Consider the following 15,087-nt stretch of genomic DNA (forward strand, 5'->3'; position numbering starts at 1 on the left):
GCACTGACAGTGTCTGTTTCTGAACTTTTTATATAAAGCTACACTTCATGTACATGTGGAAATCTTTAATTTGCACTAGTGCAACTCATGAAAGTGTGTCAGAATGATGTGGGTTGGGATAGGGGGATAATAATATTTCAAAAAATTTTGCGCTTGTTTCCCATCTTTCCTGTAACTAGTCTAGTCCAGATACAGATTTGCTATATCCAAGACTGTTTTCTAAGCTTCTGAGCCCCCCAAGCCTTTCTGTGTTGGAGGGAAGTCTTCTAGCTTATCAGTGTGAGTGGTTAGCACTAGGCAGTCTATCTACCACAAGAGTGATTTCTGGCCCAGAAATTGTAGTTTATTGGCCATTTGGGCAGTTTTTCCATCTCTTTCAACCTTCTGGTTTAAAAGCCCACATTTGTGCTTATTTCCCACCTTTCCTGTAACTAGTCTAATCCAGATACAGATTTGCTGTATCCAGGACTGCTTGTAAGCTTCTGAGCTCCCCCCCAAACCTTTCTGTGTTGGAGGGAAGCCTTCTAGCTTATCAGTGGGAGTGATAAGCACTAGGTAGCCTATCTACCACAAGATCCAGGTACAGATTCTTAGTTTTAACACTTTAATTTGCTTATTCGTGTGCAGAACGTGTTCAGAACTTGTTGTTAGCACTAAATAAGCTACAAATTACTACAACACTCAGTCTTCCTCATTACCTAGAGGAAAACAGTTCTTGCACTTACTTTCCTCACTTGCTTAGAGAAAACAGCTCTTATACTCACTTTCCGCACGTGTCTAGAGGAAAGTACTTTTTTATTCAGGCATGTCCAAAGGTCAGCACCCAGTGTTCTCTCCTGTCTATCTGATGAATCTGGGCATCTTTGGGCAATGTAGCAATTGCCTCATGTACACAGACAACCCTCTCCTTCCACCACCCAACACCACAACCTGTGAGAGATGCACTTATCTAGCCAAACTGGAGGTAAAGCTCTCTCCAACCAAGACTGAACTTGACAGTAAAGAGGAGAAGGTAAACACTTGCACCACACCACATTCATCACATAGTCCAACTAAATCCACACATAGAAACACAAAAACATTCATGGAGGCTATCAATAATAATCTGCTCAAGCAACAGAGACCTCCAATGCAGAAACACAAGCAACATCCACCCCCCAACACCACCCAAATGACACATAGACTCAGTGTGCCACTCAATCACAGCCAATAAGTCAAAACAACGTACCCAACACATCTAGTCATAGGTGACGCTATAGTCAGGCTATAGTGATGTCCCACTCACTAGGCTAAACAAGGAGAAGGTCACTGTCAGCTGCCTGTTGGATGCCAGGATCCGCCACATAACCCACGCACTCAGGTCACTCCACAACAAGTACAAATATGGCTCTGTCATTGTCCATGTTGGTGTGAATGACCTAAGATGTACCTCCCTGGACTACATGAAAAGAGACATGGAAGAGCTCTCCAATCTTGTAGCCCAGGCAGGTATAACCCTATCTCTGAGTAGCATCCTGCCATTGCCCAGAATGATACCACAGTACAAGGACAAAATGATTAACTTCAACAATTGGCTAAGCTTCTGGTGTCATTCTTAGGGGACATGGTCGACAGACCACGATGCTTTGCCAGAGATGGCCTGCACCTGTCACCCCTGGAATTTCCAGATACTAGCTAAGGCTCTTGATGCCCCTATAGTGCCTTTTTTAGGTAAGGTTCAAATGACAAATTCACCACCGTAACAGGAACAGGCAAGCAAAATCTGAGGGTAATACCACTCAATGATAGAAGTTTAAATCTCAAAATGTACTCCCTCGAGGCACTCCTTAAAATGGAGAACATCAGTATCTGTGCAGTGACTGAGACCTGGTTCAAGGTTCCAGACAGCACCCCTGCATTACCAGGCTATAACGCATACCGCACCTTTCGGCCACCTAACCTGGACCGGAACACCAAAGATGGAGGTGTGTCCATATTCATTAAGGATATCCACACCTCCTGGCTAGTTGCTCAGCATAATGTATCCGAGGTTATCCAAGTGCAACTAACTCTGGGCAAAACTGCAATCCAAATTGTAGCTTGCTACAGATCCCGCCCCCCCATGTCCCAGGATTCCCACTCCTCTTTTCTTGATATACTGGAAAATATTAGGGTTCAATCAAACACCCTAATAATGGGTGATTTCAACTACCCCACTATTAACTGGGAAAACTATTTATGTACCAACTCCTTCGCTCAATGCTTTCTGGAATTCGTAAATTCCAATGCCCTGGATCAACTTATCCACACCCCCACCAGGGGCAACAATATCCTAGACCTAGTTATTACCAACATGAGTGACCGGTGTTCCACACCTGAAGTCAACTCCTTGTTGGTCAGATCCGACCATAAGCTAATCACCCTAGATATCCACACCCCACCCTCACCCCCCATTAAGGAAATCACAGTAAAAAAATTTCTCCAAAGCCATCTTCATGCTTCTTAAGACAGAAGTGGTGAACTTCATGACACCCATGCAGACGGACAATACAGTTATGACTGCTGAATCCTACACAGATGCACTCTATAAGCACTTACATGAGTGCATGGATCTTGCTATCCCAAACAGAACCAAGATGCTATCCTCCAAAAAAAGGAAGACAATCTGGTGGTCCCCTGCCATAAACAAACTCTACAACAGAAGGAAGAAACTGTTGCAAAAGAGAGTAAAATCCCATGAGTGGAGGAGTTCCCTGGTCAGCCTCAGTAAGAAGCTGAGATCCTTTATAAGATCCTCCAAAGGTAGCTATGAAAACAAAATTGCCACTGATTTTAGGGACAACCACAAAGCATTCTATAGCTATGTCAAGAATCTCAATGGCAACACCCAGATCTGCTCTGAGTTACAGCACAATGACATGAAAATTACAGAACCAACTGATATTGCCAACGTCCTAGCAGATAGGTTCAGTGTTAACTTTACCCCCCTCTCACCCCCTAAAGGGCCCATAACTATACAGGAAGAATGCAGAGTCCCTGTAATCACAACTACACAGGTAAAAGCTGCACTCTCTAAAGCCAAAAACACAGCATCCATGGGACTGGACAACATCCCAGGCTGCGTTTTACAAGAACTTCAGAATGAACTGGCTACCCACCTAAGCACCATGTTCAATCATAGTCTCACATCAGGCTTTGTGCCCACTGAATGGTGCACAGCAACAGTTATCCCACTCCACAAAGGGGGAGCCACCACTGATCCCCAAAACTATCACCCTATTAGACTGATGAGCCTGGTCTGTAAGGCCATGGAACATATCATCATGGAACTCATAAACAAAGACATTGGTAACCTCCAAACTCTGGACCCCACCCAGTTCCCTTTTGTGAAAGGCAGATCATGCCTCCTGAACCTGATCGACTTCTTTGAGGCAGTCACCAAAGCTGTAGATGAGGGTAAGGTGGTTCACACAGCCTGTCTTGACCTCCCCAAGGCTTTCGACACCATCCCCATTCTGGAATTATAGCTAAACTAACTAAACTAGGTATAAATCCCTCCATCACAAGATGGGTTGCCAATTGGCTCACTGACAGAACCCACACTGTAAAAGTTGCAGACTCCAAATCTGACTTCAAAACAGTGACAAGTGGAGTATGACAGGGTTCAGTCCTGGGACCTCTCCTATTTGGTATCTACTTCTCTGAAATACAGGCTAATACAGAAGCCCTTTGGCTAATGAAGTTCGCAGATGACTGCAAACTAGGACCCATAGTTGAGTCCCCAAATGATGTGGACATCCTACAGAAGGGCATAACTGAGACAGATGCCTGGTGTCAGAGCCATGGCCTCAAGCTCAATGCCAAAAAGTGCATTGTCATCCCCTTTGGTAAAAACTCTGTACCCATGAACTACCACATAGGTGGCAGTCTACTTAACGCTGAATGCATGATAAGAGACCTGGGGATCCAGGTGGACAGTAGTCTCTCCTTTGATAATCACACTGCCACAGTAGTCAGGAAATCCTTCTATGTGGCACACCTCATCACAAAAGGGTTCTCATCTAAGAAAAAAGAGGTCATTGTTCCCCTCTACTCAACACTCATTAGACCCATTATAGAGTACAATGCCCCTTTTGGAATGTACCTCACAAGACATCTGCAGCAGCTCACAAAGTACCTCACAAAGAGGATTACTGGCCTCAAACAGATGCCCTACACTGACCATCTCAGAAAACTCCAGCTTTACTCCGTAGCGTATCATCTACTCCGAGGTGATCTCTGCCTATCATATAAAGCTATGTCAAATCCAAAGCTGTTGGACATGCTACACCTAAAGAAATCCCAATCCCTCTGAGCTACCTGCTCTAGGGACCTAAACCTTGTCACTACAATAAACAGGACATGCTGAAGGGATAGATTCCTGTCCCAGAGACTTCCCATACTCTGGAACAAGCTACCCATCTATGTCAAGCAAAGTTCCTCATTAGCACTCTTCAAGAAAAATCTTAATAAGTGGATGGGAAATAGGAAATACACCCCGGGGATCACTTCTGTGGAGCTGCTTGACAGGGGCACAGGAAAATAACTTTCTTTGGTGGCATAAGCCAGGGAACATTGTTGGCTAGGCTTACTTAGGCCCTTGGGCCGATAGCCTAGTACCTACCTATGAACCTATGAACCTAAAAGATGTATGACCTCACATAGCAGCACTTGTTTATATATAACATATACAGGAGCTTTTAAGATGGAGTTCATAATAATCAAATCTCATCAGACAGCCACAGTCATAAGTAACGTTAAAAACTGCATATCATTTTGGACTTCTGGTTATAGCAGGCAATCAATAATGGTGAAGCTCAGGCACTCCCCACAAACTGAAGAGAAACTGCAGATTGAGGAGTGGCAGGGACCTGAAAACAGTTTCAGCACTCCACAAGAGTTCATAGAACTCTCTAGAGTGTTATGGATGCTGTTCCCCCTCTTAGCACAGAGAAAGAAGAAGGCAGATTCACAAAAGAAAGGCCCATATGACTTGCTCCGGGTACTAAAGACAACCCAAGTAGAAAAATTTGCAGGCTACTGCTACTCAGGTAGTAAAATAAGCTTAGTGATGGGAATGGTCTCTTCCTCACTGTTACTAGTGCAACAGATAACCTGAATAGCTAGATACAACAAAGAGCAAACCGGATGATCATTCAGAGGTTTTATATATAATGTTAGATGGACTGAAACAGAGATGTGAACTGCAAATATGCAAATGAAGTACCAATTTGTTTTTACTACCAAAAAAGCCGTATGAAACTATAAATTATTTTCTGTACAATGTACAAAAATATGTGAAAATTTTAACTGTGTACATCTGGGAAAGCACAGCAGATATATATAAAATATAAAATGTGCATTAGGTCTGTGTGACAGAAAATGCAATTGTATTGCTATGCGACTATAAGATATGTGATTGTTATGGTCATAATGGAGTTGAATGTTGTAAAAAAGCTAAACATTTTGTGAGTTTCTTTCTGGGAGAGGCAGTTAAGCTGTAGCAGATAATTGTTGAGAAACAGTAATTAGGAACATATTTTATTCCTCTCTGGAGGTTGCTATCCAAAAAGAGAACAACAAAACCATTAACTAAGAGTACAAGATGGATTTCTCGGAGATACTACCTCATGGCTCATGGAAAGTTTCCTGAAAGCACTGGAGAAAAGGGTTTGAAAGGCTGGTGCTGAGGATATTATTCCATTGTGGACCCATTACAGGACACATTCCAGGGGTCAGTTGAAATTACTCTCTCTCCAGAGACAATTTTACTTGCAAGCATCATTTTATTGTTTTCAGTGAGTACTTTCCAGGACTTTTCTGAGTTTGACCAACTTGTCAGTGTGTACCAAAAAGTTTATTTCTGTCTTTGTGTCTCTGTTTAGGTGTTGAAAATTCAAATAGTGTAGACACAACCCAGTGAATCTTTCAGTTAGATAAATGTAGGAAAGATTTGGTTGATTAGACAGGGTCTTCTTTTAAGCATCCTATTGCTCATACAGGTTATTTTTCTGTTTTCCATGTGCAATTATATATTTCTCTGCATATATAAAGTTCAAATGTACTGTTAAATTTATTTTAAGTAAAATATTTTCATTTATTCTCCTTTAAAAGCTTAAGGTTGGTTTATTGATTGATCTTAGTTATTTATTTATTTGTTAATAATTAATAAGGCACTCCTTGTGAATGTTGACTAGCTACTGATATCCATTGTCTAACTGGTCAGCTGGTTTGGTACACATCATCGTGTCTAGTAATAGTAATTTGGCTTACTTCTTAAGAGTGTAAGAGAAACTGGAGTGCTCTAGTCAGGAACTCTGGCATGGAGGCAGTGATTTACCTTGAGCCAGGACAGAAAGTTGTAATACTGGAAAATATTACTGGCCTTTCCTAAAATATATTGAGTGAATGTGTGTGTGCGTGTGCGTGTGCGTGTGCGTGTGTGTGTGTGTGTGTGTGTGTGTGTGTGTGTTGGGAAGGGAGCACTGGTAGGCAGTACCGTTACTAGGGTGGGGCAAGAGAGTCAACTACCCCTGGTGCAAAGTGTTGGGGGTGTTATCACCCAATCCCAATCTCTCTAATGCAATACCAACTTTTTCAAAGCTGGTCTTGCTTTTGTAGTCAAACCTGAGTGCTGTAGCACTATGTGTGTGGTCCAAACTGTAGCAATTTGCTAGAGGTTAAACGTAAAAATATATTTTTAACTAAAACCTGAGAGCTGTAGCTCTGTGTGCAGGTGGGGTATAAACTATTTACACAAGATGCTGAGTAAAATACTTTATGAAACGCAAAGCCCATACAGCTGTGGTATAGTTGGGCATGGTACAGAAAAGAAATGAAATAAATCTAAATCAATGCTATTGTTGAATTGTAAGTCATAAATGCACAAATTAACATTGGTAATATGCTTTTTAACATCTGATATATTAATTTTTTTAAAAGACAAAGGATCAACAAGCAACTTTTCTACTGATAAATTATAACAAGTCCTGTCCATGATTACAATGCTGCCACCCTTATCGGCCTGTTTAATAATAATCTCTTCATTGCGTTTAAGATTTTCCAAAGCGAGATGTTGTTCATAACTCAGATTATAATTAAATGTCATACCATGAACATTATGCTGTGCTCTAAAATCAGCTTCACAAACATTATGAAAAGCAACTGTAATAGGTAAACATAAAGGTATAAAAGTGCTATGCTTTTTATAGACATTATTAGAATCAGAGTGATTACTAAATAGTAATTTTAAATTCAAGTTTCTCACAAAGACTTTGAGGTCAGTTATAATGTTAACCAAGTCCAAGCTCCCAACTGGTATAAAATTCAGTCCCTTAGAGAGAAGAGATATGTGAGAGTCATTTAAAATAAAGGAAGAGAGATTTAAAACTCCTCTTACTATCTGCGGGCATTCTTGCCCTGTCTCATAGGGCTGTCGTTTTTTCGTTTCGTCGATACTGCTTGTTGCCTCGTAAGAGAGGAGTCCCTTTTCTTTAGGTGTTCCTGCACGCGTTCCGGCTTCTCCAGCTGAAAACACTTCTCTACAAAGTTTAAAGTAGATTGATGTATTGTATCTCTCTAAGGGACTGAATTTTATACCAGTTGGGAGCTTGGACTTGGTTAACATTATAACTGACCTCAAAGTCTTTGTGAGAAACTTGAATTTAAAATTACTATTTAGTAATCACTCTGATTCTAATAATGTCTATAAAAAGCGTAGCACTTTTATACCTTTATGTTTACCTATTACAGTTGCTTTTCATAATGTTTGTGAAGCTGATTTTAGAGCACAGCATAATGTTCATGGTATGACATTTAATTATAATCTGAGTTATGAACAACATCTCGCTTTGGAAAATCTTAAACACAATGAAGAGATTATTATTAAACAGGCCGATAAGGGTGGCAGCATTGTAATCATGGACAGGACTTGTTATAATTTATCAGTAGAAAAGTTGCTTGTTGATCCTTTGTCTTTTAAAAAAATTAATATATCAGATGTTAAAAAGCATATTACCAATGTTAATTTGTGCATTTATGACTTACAATTCAACAATAGCATTGATTTAGATTTATTTCATTTCTTTTCTGTACCATGCCCAACTATACCACAGCTGTATGGGCTTTGCGTTTCATAAAGTATTTTACTCAGCATCTTGTGTGAATTTTTGGACTATTTTCAGCGTTCTACTTTTTTGTGTTACTTGTGTTACTCTGCTGGACTGTTGAGTAATACCATTTGGTAGCCTTTATTTCGCAGCCTGTTATTCAACATTCAACATGGAATCGTTACAGTCTTTACTTATGCAAGAGGTAAATCCCCTATTGGATTTCGTTCCTGTTATAGTTCCTGATAATGGAACACAGGTTAACCAGGATAACTTATCTAAAGGTGACATTGATGTCTTTAATCATAAAATTATGCTCTTTGAACGAAAAGTAGGTTCTTTTAAGCATTTTCAGTGGCAGAGATTCAGCTTTTCTGTCTATCTCAAAATGGGGATAGTTCCCTGGGGTCTTAGGATCCTAAAAATGCCATCTTATGGGAACGTATACCCTGAACTGCTTAAACGCTGGCAGCAACTGAATTTAAAACTCAGTTTAGATTATATGACATTAATGAATGAGTATTTTCATTCTGTTGAACAAGAATTAAGAACTGAAATTATTAAATTGGATGATGATCTGAAATCCATGGCTTATTTTCCTGACATGCTTTCTAGATATCAGTCTTTGTTCAACAAGTTCCGTGAATTAGATGATAAACTTGAGGTGGTTAAGAAACGGAAACTCTGTCGAGACATCAATGATTTCCGTTTGGGTCACATTTTCTCTTGGCCGAGGAATGACTCAAGAGATCTAACATTAAATTTACCTGCTCAAAAAACCTATACTGGTACTTTTGTGAGGGCATTAGATGGTTTTCAACCACCTATTTTAAATATGAACTCTGGCGTTGATTCTTTATTAAAGGATAGTACTACTTTAAATCCTGTTGAGTCTGTAGCCACTCCCACCAACGATGACGCTGCAACGGCGTCAGTAAAGGAGATTCCAGCTAATGCTTCGGTTTTGGTGATGGATGTACAACAAGCAACTAAATAAATACATCAATCTACTTTAAACTTTGTAGAGAAGCGTTTTCAGCTGGAGAAGCCGGAATGCATGCAGGAACACTCAAAGAAAAGGGAATCCTCTGTTACGAGGCAACAAGCAGTATCGACGAAACGAAAAAACAACAGCCCCTATGGGACAAGGCAAGAATGCCCGCAGATAGTAAGAGGAGTTTTAAATCTCTCTTCCTTTGTTTTAAATGACTCTCACATATCTCTTCTCTCTAAGGGACTGAATTTTATACCAGTTGGGAGCTTGGACTTGGTTAACATTATAACTGACCTCAAAGTCTTTGTGAGAAACTTGAATTTAAAATTACTATTTAGTAATCACTCTGATTCTAATAATGTCTATAAAAAGCGTAGCACTTTTATACCTTTATGTTTACCTATTACAGTTGCTTTTCATAATGTTTGTGAAGCTGATTTTAGAGCACAGCATAATGTTCATGGTATGACATTTAATTATAATCTGAGTTATGAACAACATCTCGCTTTGGAAAATCTTAAACGCAATGAAGAGATTATTATTAAACAGGCCGATAAGGGTGGCAGCATTGTAATCATGGACAGGACTTGTTATAATTTATCAGTAGAAAAGTTGCTTGTTGATCCTTTGTCTTTTAAAAAAATTAATATATCAGATGTTAAAAGCATATTACCAATGTTAATTTGTGCATTTATGACTTACAATTCAACAATAGCATTGATTTAGATTTATTTCATTTCTTTTCTGTACCATGCCCAACTATACCACAGCTGTATGGGCTTTGCGTTTCATAAAGTATTTTACTCAGCATCTTGTGTGAATTCTTGGACTATTCTCAGCGTTCTACTTTTCTGTGTTACTTGTGTTACTCTGCTGGACTGTTGAGTAATACCATTTGGTAGCCTTTATTTCGCAGCCTGTTATTCAACATTCAACATGGAATCGTTACAGTCTTTACTTATGCAAGAGGTAAATCCCTATTGGATTTCGTTCCTGTTATAGTTCCTGATAATGGAACACAGGTTAACCAGGATAACTTATCTAAAGGTGACATTGATGTCTTTAATCATAAAATTATGCTCTTTGAATGAAAAGTAGGTTCTTTTAAGCATTTTCAGTGGCAGAGATTCAGCTTTTCTGCCTATCTCAAAATGGGGATAGTTCCCCGGGGTCTTAGGATCCTAAAAATGCCATCTTATGGGAACGTATACCCTGAACTGCTTAAACGCTGGCAGCAACTGAATTTAAAACTCAGTCTAGATTATATGACATTAATGAATGAGTATTTTCATTCTGTTGAACAAGAATTAAGAACTGAAATTATTAAATTGGATGATGATCTGAAATCCATGGCTTATTTTCCTGACATGCTTTCTAGATATCAGTCTTTGTTCAACAAGTTCCGTGAATTAGATGATAAACTTGAGGTGGTTAAGAAACGGAAACTCTGTCGAGACATCAATGATTTCCGTTTGGGTCACATTTTCTCTTGGCCGAGGAATGACTCAAGAGATCTAACATTAAATTTACCTGCTCAAAAAACCTATACTGGTACTTTTGTGAGGGCATTAGATGGTTTTCAACCACCTATTTTAAATATGAACTCTGGCGTTGATTCTTTATTAAAGGATAGTACTACTTTAAATCCTGTTGAGTCTGTAGCCACTCCCACCAACGATGACGCTGCAACGGCGTCAGTAAAGGAGATTCCAGCTAATGCTTCGGTTTTGGTGATGGATGTACAACAAGCAACTAAATAAATACATCAATCTACTTTAAACTTTGTAGAGAAGCGTTTTCAGCTGGAGAAGCCGGAACGCGTGCAGGAACACTCAAAGAAAAGGGAATCCTCTGTTACGAGGCAACAAGCAGTATCGACGAAACGAAAAAACAACAGCCCCTATGGGACAAGGCAAGAATGCCCGCAGATAGTAAGAGGAATTTTAAATCTCTCTTCCTTTGTTTTAAATGACTCTCACATATCTCTTCTCTCTAAGGGACTGAATTTTATACCAGTTGGGAGCTTGGACTTGGTTAACATTATAACTGACCTCAAAGTCTTTGTGAGAAACTTGAATTTAAAATTACTATTTAGTAATCACTCTGATTCTAATAATGTCTATAAAAGCGTAGCACTTTTATACCTTTATGTTTACCTATTACAGTTGCTTTTCATAATGTTTGTGAAGCTGATTTTAGAGCACAGCATAATGTTCATGGTATGACATTTAATTATAATCTGAGTTATGAACAACATCTCGCTTTGGAAAATCTTAAACGCAATGAAGAGATTATTATTAAACAGGCCGATAAGGGTGGCAGCATTGTAATCATGGACAGGACTTGTTATAATTTATCAGTAGAAAAGTTGCTTGTTGATCCTTTGTCTTTTAAAAAAATTAATATATCAGATGTTAAAAAGCATATTACCAATGTTAATTTGTGCATTTATGACTTACAATTCAACAATAGCATTGATTTAGATTTATTTCATTTCTTTTCTGTACCATGCCCAACTATACCACAGCTGTATGGGCTTTGCGTTTCATAAAGTATTTTACTCAGCATCTTGTGTAAATTTTTGGACTATTTTCAGCGTTCTACTTTTTTGTGTTACTTGTGTTACTCTGCTGGACTGTTGAGTAATACCATTTGGTAGCCTTTATTTCGCAGCCTGTTATTCAACATTCAACATGGAATCGTTACAGTCTTTACTTATGCAAGAGGTAAATCCCCTATTGGATTTCGTTCCTGTTATAGTTCCTGATAATGGAACACAGGTTAACCAGGATAACTTATCTAAAGGTGACATTGATGTCTTTAATCATAAAATTATGCTCTTTGAATGAAAAGTAGGTTCTTTTAAGCATTTTCAGTGGCAGAGATTCAGCTTTTCTGCCTATCTCAAAATGGGGATAGTTCCCCGGGGTCTTAGGATCCTAAAAATGCCATCTTATGGGAACGTATACCCTGAACTGCTTAAACGCTGGCAGCAACTGAATTTAAAACTCAGTCTAGATTATATGACATTAATGAATGAGTATTTTCATTCTGTTGAACAAGAATTAAGAACTGAAATTATTAAATTGGATGATGATCTGAAATCCATGGCTTATTTTCCTGACATGCTTTCTAGATATCAGTCTTTGTTCAACAAGTTCCGTGAATTAGATGATAAACTTGAGGTGGTTAAGAAATGGAAACTCTGTCGAGACATCAATGATTTCCGTTTGGGTCACATTTTCTCTTGGCCGAGGAATGACTCAAGAGATCTAACATTAAATTTACCTGCTCAAAAAACCTATACTGGTACTTTTGTGAGGGCATTAGATGGTTTTCAACCACCTATTTTAAATATGAACTCTGGCGTTGATTCTTTATTAAAGGATAGTACTGCTTTAAATCCTGTTGAGCCTGTAGCCACTCCTATTAACGATGACGTTGTAGCGACGTCAGTAAAAGAGATTCCAGCTAATGCTTCGGTTTCGGTTTTGACGATGGATGGGCAACAAGCACCCAAAAAGATACATCAATCTACTTTAAACTTTGTAGAGAAGCGTTTTCAGCTGGAAAAGCCGGAACGCGTGCAGGAACACCTAAAGAAAAGGGACTCCTCTCTTACGAGGCAACAAGCAGTATCGACGAAACGAAAAAACGACAGCCCTATGGGACAAGGCAAGAATGCCTGCAGATAGTAAGAGGAGTTTTAAATCTCTCTTCCTTTGTTTTAAATGACTCTCACATATCTCTTCTCTCTAAGGGACTGAATTTTATACCAGTTGGGAGCTTGGACTTGGTTAACATTATAACTGACCTCAAAGTCTTTGTGAGAAACTTGAATTTAAAATTACTATTTAGTAATCACTCTGATTCTAATAATGTCTATAAAAAGCGTAGCACTTTTATACCTTTATGTTTACCTATTACAGTTGCTTTTCATAATGTTTGTGAAGCTGATTTTAGAGCACAGCATAATGTTCATGGCATGACATTTAATTATAATCTGAGTTATGAACAACATCTCGCTTTGGAAAATCTTAAACGCAATGAAGAGATTATTATTAAACAGGCCGATAAGGGTGGCAGCATTGTAATCATGGACAGGACTTGTTATAATTTATCAGTAGAAAAGTTGCTTGTTGATCCTTTGTCTTTTAAAAAAATTAATATATCAGATGTTAAAAAGCATATTACCAATGTTAATTTGTGCATTTATGACTTACAATTCAACAATAGCATTGATTTAGATTTATTTCATTTATTTTCTGTACCATGCCCAACTATACCACAGCTGTATGGGCTTTACGTTTCATAAAGTATTTTACTCAGCATCTTGTGTGAATTTTTGGACTATTTTCAGCGTTCTACTTTTTTGTGTTACTTGTGTTACTCTGCTGGACTGTTGAGTAATAGCCTTTATTTCGCAGCCTGTTATTCAACATTCAACATGGAATCGTTACAGTCTTTACTTATGCAAGAGGTAAATCCCCTATTGGATTTCGTTCCTGTTATAGTTCCTGATAATGGAAAACAGGTTAACCAGGATAACTTATCTAAAGGTGACATTGATGTCTTTAATCATAAAATTATGCTCTTTGAACGAAAAGTAGGTACTTTTAAGCGTTTTCAGTGGCAGAGATTCAGCTTTTCTGCCTATCTCAAAATGGGGATAATTCCCCGGGGTCTTAGGATCCTAAAAATGCCATCTTATGGGAATGTATACCCTGAACTGCTTAAACGCTGGCAGCAACTGAATTTAAAACTCAGTCTAGATTATATGACATTAATGAATGAGTATTTTCATTCTGTTGAACAAGAATTAAGAACTGAAATTACTAAGTTGGATGATGATCTGAAATCCATGGCTTGTTTTCCTGACATGCTTTCTAGATATCAGTCTTTGTTCAACAAGTTCCGTGAATTAGATGATAAACTTGAGGTGGTTAAGAAACGGAAACTCTGTCGAGACATCAACGATTTCCGTTTGGGTCACATTTTCTCTTGGCCGAGGAATGACTCAAGAGATCTAACATTAAATTTACCTGCTCAAAAAACCTATACTGGTACTTCTGTGAGGGCATTAGATGGTTTTCAACCACCTAATTTAAATCTGAACTCTGGCATTGATTCTTTATTAAAGGATAGTACTACTTTAAATCCTGTTGAGTCTGTAGCCACTCCCACCAACGATGATGCTGCAACGGCGCCAGTAAAGGAGATTCCAGCTAATGCTTCGGTTTCGGTGATGGATGTACAACAAGCAACTAAAAAAATACATCAATCTACTTTAAACTTTGTAGAGAAGTGTTTTCAGCTGGAGAAGCCGGAACGCATGCAGGAACACTCAAAGAAAATGGAATCCTCTCTTACGAGGCAACAAGCAGTATCGACGAAACGAAAAAACGACAGCCCTATGGGACAAGGCAAGAATGCCCGCAGATAGTAAGAGGAGTTTTAAATCTCTCTTCCTTTGTTTTAAATGACTCTCACATATCTCTTCTCTCTAAGGGACTGAATTTTATACCAGTTGGGAGCTTGGACTTGGTTAACATTATAACTGACCTCAAAGTCTTTGTGAGAAACTTGAATTTAAAATTACTATTTAGTAATCACTCTGATTCTAATAATGTCTATAAAAAGTGTAGCACTTTTATACCTTTATGTTTACCTATTACAGTTGCTTTTCATAATGTTTGTGAAGCTGATTTTAGAGCACAGCATAATGTTCATGGTATGACATTTAATTATAATCTGAGTTATGAACAACATCTCGCTTTGGAAAATCTTAAACGCAATGAAGAGATTATTATTAAACAGGCCGATAAGGGTGGCAGCATTGTAATCATGGACAGGACTTGTTATAATTTATCAGTAGAAAAGTTGCTTGTTGATCCTTTGTCTTTTAAAAAAATTAATATATCAGATGTTAAAAAGCATATTACTAATGTTAATTTGTGCATTTATGAC

The sequence above is a fragment of the Protopterus annectens genome, chromosome 8.part0, assembly GCF_019279795.1.
Source record: "Protopterus annectens isolate FY-2018-M chromosome 8.part0, PAN1.0, whole genome shotgun sequence".
Taxonomy (NCBI): domain Eukaryota; kingdom Metazoa; phylum Chordata; order Ceratodontiformes; family Protopteridae; genus Protopterus; species Protopterus annectens.